Source organism: Gossypium arboreum, chromosome 3 (genome assembly GCF_025698485.1).
Source record: "Gossypium arboreum isolate Shixiya-1 chromosome 3, ASM2569848v2, whole genome shotgun sequence".
Classification (NCBI taxonomy): Eukaryota; Viridiplantae; Streptophyta; class Magnoliopsida; order Malvales; family Malvaceae; genus Gossypium; species Gossypium arboreum.
Window position 1 is genome coordinate 49,073,628 of NC_069072.1, and position 8,383 is coordinate 49,082,010.

The 8,383-nt window shown below is 37.5% G+C and overlaps 1 non-coding gene across 1 annotated transcript; it reads left to right on the forward strand.

The window, feature by feature from the left end:
• Nucleotides 1–8,054: 8,054 nt before the first annotated feature.
• Nucleotides 8,055–8,161, forward strand: LOC128291050 (small nucleolar RNA R71). The gene has a single exon (XR_008280827.1). It is a non-coding gene; the product is annotated as a small nucleolar RNA R71 (small nucleolar RNA).
• The last annotated feature ends 222 nt before the right edge of the window (nt 8,162–8,383 follow it).

An 8,383-nucleotide genomic window follows, 5' to 3' on the forward strand; every position in this document is an offset into this window, starting at 1 on the left:
TTAGGAACTTTTTGAATTGAATCTCTTGCTTCTACTTTGGAGTTTTTGAGGGTAGGGTGGTGGTGGATTATTTACTGGAACTGGTTGATTCGTCTTCTATGGTAATTCTGCATCTAACGGAGTTGTTAGTTGATCAGAATTAGCTGGTTCTGAAATTACCTTGTCGGGTTTTACAGATTTTGGTTCTTGTGAAACTGGTATTTCAACACTCGGTTGAACTTTCTCTGAATCCTGTGTGTCAGCTTGCTAATAAATCATAATTCATACATATTTTTATCCCATGCTTAGCACATTTTATGGATGAATTTTCCTTAAAACTGGTGAATTCGATGCTCCTAATGCCTTAATTTCATGTTTTATACTTAGGCGAGCATAGGAGAGCGAAAGGAACGAGAAACAAGCCAAAAACGGAGAAAATGGGCCAACGTACGAAATCAACACGGCCTGGACTTCCTCACACAGGCAGACCACACGGCCGTGTCAATTTGAAAAAATCAAAGCACGACTCACACAGGTAGACCACACGCCCATGCCTATTTAACAGGCTTGACCACGGCCTAAAGTAATCGCATACGGGCGTGTTACACGGGTGTGTCCCTGCCGAGCCCAAGTTTAGTCCAATTTAGAAAAAGGCCAATTTTTAGAGTTCTTAGGCATTCCAAAGCCTATAAATACAACCTAGAGGAGGAGGAAAAGAGAGACACAGAGAGGGAATGTAACGCCCTAATTTTTGGGTTTTCTGTGTTTCTATGATTTTTAAAATTTTTGTGTTGTCTGGTTGGTTAAAATATATATGTTAGTAGGTTAGTGGGCCTTTAGAAGTCCCAAACTTAAGTTAAATCCATGGTAGTCTTCAGAATTTTAATTTTATGAACAGGTGATGCAATTGGCGTTTGGGCTTTTAAGAGTAAAGGGGTAAAAGATGACACAAAAAGGAGTGTGGTGTAGTGGCAAGGTGGTGCCACTTAGGGGACAAGGAAGTGACGCCATAGAGGAAGTAAGGGGTCCAAGGTTCAAGTCTTAGCTCTTGCAATATATTTTAGTTTTTCTTTTCAATAAATCTCGAAGCAAGTAGGTGCGCTTTAAAGTTTAATGTGTTGGATTTATGACACAAATGAGTTGATGGCCTAGTGGTGGTGGCGTGAGTTGGCATATGAGAGGACTTTGGTTCGAATCTTTGGCACGCAAAGGTTGATTATTTTGCTATGTTGGAACGGCAAGAGTTGGTGTTGGTTTTAAACTCTGGTGATGGAGGGATCCTACATCGGGAAGCTAACATAAGAGTAGTTGGAGAGTTGGCTTTAAATAGAGCAAACCATGAGGAGAGTAGGCATACCCTTCTTGGCTGATCCCTTTCGCTTTGAGACGTGCTCGTTTGGGTTGGGCGTCAGCTAAGAGTGTTTGGAGCGCGGATTAACTGTAGTCTCCTAACAGGTGTGTATTTCTCATTACTCTAGCAATATGACGGCTATTTCGGGCCGCGATGGGCTGAAATGGGCCATGTGGTCCCAATGGGTCCGTAGGCCCAAGTGGATAATTTGTAGAATTACTAAAATACCCCTGTAGGGGAGGACTACCGATTTACCCTTGGAGGGTAAAATGAGTATTTTGCCCCTCGTGCGTAAATGACTAACTTGTGGGATGATTGGTTTAGTTGACGTGGATTTATATTAGTTATCGTTAATTCGTAAGTCTAATGTGTTATTGATCGATTGTAGGATTATCGCGTGGGTGATATCGTCATCAATCGTCATCAACCAGGTGTATAAACGACACCCTCCCTTAGACTGAATCGGTAAAAGCTGAAATACCGAAAAATTGGTATTTTGTGAACTTCATGACGTCGGCCTTCGTCGAACGATTGTTAATGAATATGGTGCATTTGGATGATTATTGTGCATTTTCGTGCACAATGGTATTTTTGGGCTTAATGGGCCGAAAACAGGCCAATGGGCCAATGGGCCCACTTTAGTAAAAAGACGAGGTAAGTACTTCTGATTACTTGGTAAACGTTAGAATGAGCATGAAACCTTAGCAATAGGTAATAATTACTGAAATACACTTATGCATGCAAAATTACGATTTTACCCCTAGGGTTATTTTTTTCTGTAAAGCATGATGTTACATTTACGTATCGTATGCCATGACATATCATTTACATTGCATGGGATATGGGTTTATATTGATGGAGGAAGCGTTACGGCGACCTCGCTATAATCTGGTGGCCATACATATATATATATATATATATATATATATATATATATATATATATATTCGGTGGCTTAGCCACAATATCTGTATCTGGTGACTTCGTCACAATATCTGGCAGCCTCGCTGCAATTTCTGTGGTATGTAGCCGTTGAGTGGGTCGAGTAGTCTCCCCACATGGTGAAAGGTTGGTACGGGGGTGTTATGGATGGCTCAGGTTGGGATTTACGCATTCATGATATATTTGTTACAGATCTGCTATGGGCCTATGGGTTTCATTCGATTTATGTACTGGGCCAAGGCCCAGATAAGTCTGACTCTGAGGTTTGATCTGTTTTGGGCTATGGTTGGGTTATGTTACACACTGAGTTTACCGAACTCACCCTTTATTTTCATCTCTGCAAGAAATGCCCAACCATAGTGGGCTTGGAGCTGTGAGGGATTCGGAGTGGCCACATCATCTGCAAAGTTGGTTTTTCTAAGTTAGTTTTTTATTATTATTTTTATATTCTAATTTAATTTTGGGTTTTAAGTTGTAATAAGGCCGCTATTTAAATTTCTTTTTTCCGTTATGGTTTTATTTTCTGATTATATTTATACTATAATGAAACTGCTAGTGTTAGGCTGCGCGGGTTTTCAAAATTAATGAACGTTTTCAAGACTCAACAAGCACAACAAATGGATTGTAACACCCCGTACCCGATACCGTTGCCGGAGTCGAACGCGAGGTGCTAACAGACTTAATTACTTTGTTTTCACAGTCCATTTAAAAAAAAACTTTCAGACAGGCTGGCTAACTGCATCACTGTTGCCTTAAAATTCATATCTTGAGTTCCAAAACTCGAAAACTGATTCCATAAATTTTTTCTAAAATTAGACTCATATATCCATCTGTGGATTTATTTCTAGAATTTTTGGTCAAGCCAATTAGTACAGTTTATTAGTTAAAGTCTCCCCTAATTCTGGGTTCGACTACTCTGACCTTCATGTATTACGACTTGGATATCTCCCTGTACAGAGCTTCAATACTCATACCGTTTGTTTCTAATGAAACTATACTCAAAGGGGAATCTATAAATATAAGGAATGACTTCTAATTGTCTCTGTATAATTTATGGTAAATTTTCAAAGTCGAAACAGGGGATCCAGAAACCGTTCTGGCCCTGTTTCACAAGAACTTTAATATCTCTTAATATACTGTTCATATGATCGTTTCGTTACTTTCATATGAAAATAGATTCATCAAGGTTCGATTTCATAATTTATTCACTATTTCATTCCATTCCTACAAATTTTAATGATTTTTCAAATCCACGCCACTGCTGCTATCAGCATCTGTTTTCAAGGTAAACTTTACCTATTTCGTGGTTTCCATGGACCAACTAGAATTTTGTCATACATAGGTCCACATATGATCATATTTAGCCATTCCAATGGCTGATCATTTGCCCAACACTTCCATTCCAGTCCATAGTCACATCATGAAACCATATATATATACATAAACACAAATGGTCTAATGCCATACTCCACTTCTACGAGCCATTTTCGCATGGTCGTACACACATACATCACAAAAGTACTTGAAAAACAACAAAGGGTAGTCCTATACATGCCATATCCAGAGTTCAACTAAAAGAGTACCAAAAGGGCTTTGATAGTGTGGATGACTTGACTTCGATGATCCCGAATCCGACAGCTAACGAACAAAATCTAGAAAACAAAGAGCCAAAGCAACGGGGTAAGCATTTTAATGCTTAGTAAGTTTCAAGTAATGAAATCGGCTTTGACTAAAGTATTACGTTCACATAGCTAAATGAATCACTTTATTAATACACATTCTCATAATCATACTTACTTCACACTTCATCAACATACACACACACAAGGTATCAACCTATCTAAGAGCCGAAAGTTCGTTAGTCGATTGAACGAATACTATTTCAAACAAATCGACTTTTCCGATGCACATGCAAACATACCTTATCGTTTGGGTTTTTCGAGCGTATTAATTGAATTTATTACAGCACAAAATGCTCACCTTCAAACCAAGTTTCTTCGGAATTTAGCCGGATATAACCACAAGCACAATTGCCTTCGGGTCTTAACCCGGGTATAGCAACTCGCACAAATGCCTTCGGGTCTTAGCCAGGATATAACAACTCACACAAATGCCTTCGGGTCTTAACCCGGATATAACAACTCGTACAAATGCCTTCGGGTCTTAGCCCGGATATAATCACTAGCATAAATGCCTTCGGGACTTAGCCCGGGTATCATTCAAATGCTCATGCACACATATATCAATAATCACGACACAACCATATTTCATTTTCGTTACTAAGGCTCAAACACAAAACATTTATCAAACCTTTCCAATTTCGGCTCAATAGCCACACACAAAGAGCATGATTTCAATTGACTTTACGACGTAGTCCCTACGCACATTCGGCTATCCGCCATAATATGACAAATCATTTCAATATAATTCAAGTAGGGTCATTACTCGAAGACTTACCTCGGATGTTGTCGAACGATTTTCAACGGCTATTCGATCACTTTTTCCTTCCCTTTATCCAACTTTGGTCCTCTAAGCTCTTGAGCTAATTCAAACAAATTTACTTCTCAATCAAACACATACATACAGCTACCATATACAATTCAAAAACCAATTCATTCGTATCATTTGTCCATATTTTAGATTTTAGCATATTTGGTCATTAGAGCGACCTATTTAATCTTCCAAGCATTCATTTCAAATTTTAATTAAACAATGTCGAATGCCATTAAATTACTAATGCTACACACAAACATATGCATAAAATTCATCCATACATAACCTATTGCTCATTCGGTCATTCACCTCTCAAACTTATCAAAGCTTCATATCAAACCTCCCTAGCCGAATACACATTTTTTTTCATTCATCCTTAACAAAATCTTATCAAGCTTAAACCCCATTCCATCACTTTTAAAATGCCAATGTTACAAGAAATGTTACCTAAATTCACATTTGGCAACTACACATACACAAGCCGATTTTTTTCCTATCATCCAATTTAACATGAATCACAAACCTAAACCCTCAATAGCTACTATGGCCGAAAGTCCTAGTCATGCCAAAATCAAAATTCCTAGCATGGGCTACCTAAAGAACTTGATAACTAGTTCAAATCTCAAACCATCTAACATACTTATCAAGTGTATACAACATTACCACCATTATATCTCAAGTCATACTCATAAGCACATCCATCCAATCACATTCGTACTTAAACATCATTCCGGCTTAACACCCATATCACATTTACTCATTAAAACATGAAGAAGGTAATCAAATTTCTTCACTAACAACCATGGCCAAATGCTTCATTCACCACCCAAGTCCAAAATTTTAACATAGGCTAATTAAAGAACTTAGTAATTAACTTAAATTAAGCTAAAATTCCAAAATCTAACATGAATTACTAACCTTGTTTTGAGCTTAAGACAACCGAATGCTATATCCCTTTCTTCCTTTAAGTTTCGGCCAAGCTAGAACCAAGGATACAAGCTTTGTTTTCATTACCCTTTTTCTTTTTCTTTCTTTTATTTATTTCCTTTCTTTTGCATAAAATAATAGTCATTTAATTAAGATTTAATACATATTATATATATGTGACCATCATGGCCGGCCACCACTTATAAAAAGAAAGGGTATTTGACATGCAAAACCATTGTTTTGCATGCATGATTCAATTAGTCATCATACATTTCCCTATCCTACTTTCAAAGTTTACTACTAGGTCCTTTTTAGTGAAATTCACATTTATAACTCTAAATCAAAACATCAAAAATGTCACACACGAATTAACACATATTATAGGCATCAAAATGAATATTAAATTATTTTTATGCCTCGGTTTTGTGGTCCCGAAACCACATTCCGACTAGGGTCGTTTTAAGGCTGTCACATGGATAGCCTAAAGATTGATAAACCGGCTTTTCATTCAACCGTTATTTTTACAAAGACCACCCCAATCACTTAAACCAGCGAATGCATACTAAGTCGTAAGTCCATGTGACACGTCAGATCTAGCCATAACGTCTGGGCCGGGTTTGGGGTGTTACAAGGAAGCAGGGAACTGCTCAAGGAAAGCCAATTGATCTATCTCAGAAGTTGAATTCATCATCAAGATTGAAGATCTCCCCTCAATTTCCCTTCAAGAGTTTTGGGTTTTCTTTATGTTTTGTATTCATTATTCTTCTGAGATGTTTTCCTTTTTAGTTATGAACTAAATCCCCTAAATACCTAAGGGGAATGAAACCTAAGACGAATCTTGTTATTATTTTCTGAAATTGTATGATAAATATTTGGCTTATTCTTAATTATGTATTCTTAATTATTGTCTTGATATTCCAGGATATTGATTCAAGTTAAGCTCTTATTAAGAGGAGGAATAGACCCTGTCTAAGAGTACATTTGTCATAATTAAGCGGAGTTGGTTGCGCGCCTAGAGATAGGGTGACAAGATTTTACCGGATTAGGGTAAACCTAATAAGGGGATCCATAGATTTAGTACATGCAACCCTAGGGAGTTAATTACAAAAAGATTTCAATTATTCAACTTATGGATAATAATATAACTTATGGATTTCTACGGATCAAGTCAAATGAATAAATCGTCCGATTCGGAGTCAAATAACAAGTGAAGTCTAGGTGGATTTTTCCTTAGATATTGTCTTAATTCAATCGTTTTTCTAAAAATAATTCCCCAATTCTATTTTCTGTGACTTCTTAGTTTAGTTAATTAGTTAGTTAAAACAAACTCCATTATTCTTAGGCTAGATAATAATAAGACAATCATTACTAGTACTTTTAGTTTCTTTGGGTTTGACAATCCAGTCTTGCTAAAACTATACTATTGTTCGATAGGTACACTTGCCTTCATCATGATAATAGTTAGTTTCAAGAATGATTCATTATGTATATTTAAAAAACTTATCACACGAATATCACGACCACTTGCTCCTTTTCAACTTTAATGGTGTTGGGCTCTACTGTCTTTCCACTCCTCAATTTCAACACTTTGCAATGCTCCTTCCTTGGATTCCTTGGATTCTCCGTATCACTAGGTGAAGCACCTGGTGGTCGGTTCCTGAGTTCAGTTATAAGGTGGCCCATTTGGTTTTCTAGGTTTTTCAATGTAGCTGCTTGGCTTTGGATTATGGCATCATTCTTGGCCATGTATGCCTTCAACATAATTTTTAAGCTATTAGATGGTTCAGCTTGGGTTGGTTTCTGAACTTGTTAGGGAAAACTAGGCTAATGGGTTGGTCTACATTGGGCATAAGTGTTACTGGTTCCAGCCCCTTGGTTACTCCAGGAAAAATTGGGGTAATTTAGCCACGATGGGTTATAAAAATTGGATTGTAGTCCTTGCCTTTCTCGATTTTGGTTTTGGTTACTTATGTAGTACATCGATTCTGGGTTTGATGGACATTCTTTGAATAAATGTCCTTCCCTACAGTAAACATAGGCTATATTTTCAAATTGGGTTGGTGACTCTGCTGCAAAACTATTAAACCCATTAGTAGTAAGATTTTTAAGCATTAAGGATATTGTCGATACCTGAGATGCGAGTGAAGTAAGAGCATCTACTTCATGTATTCCAGCAACTCATCTTCTTGACGCTGCTCAATTGGTTGGCCATTGGTAATTGTTGCTGGCAATCATCTCAATGATTTCATAAGCCTCATTATAAGACTTAAAAAGGAGAGCACCGTTAGCATAAGCGTCCACTACCATCCTCGTGTGAGCATTGATACCATTATAAAATGTCTCAAGTTGGACACAATGTGGAATTCCATGATGAGGGCACTTTCATAATAACTCTTTGTATCTTTCCCATGCTTCATACAAGGACTTATCATCCATTTGTTGGAAAGCAACAATCTCGTTCTTCAACTTAGCATTCTTGCTAGGTGGGAAATACTTCATAAGGAATCTTTCTGATAACTCTTGCCATGTGGAAATTTAGTTTGGTGGCAATGAGTTCAACCAAACTCGAGCTCTGTCCCTTATTGAATATGGGAATAGCTTCAATCGTAGTGCATCTTCAGGTACTCCAGCTAACTTGAAAGAATCACTCATCTCCATAAACAGTCTTAAGTGTAGGTAAGGATCTTCGAA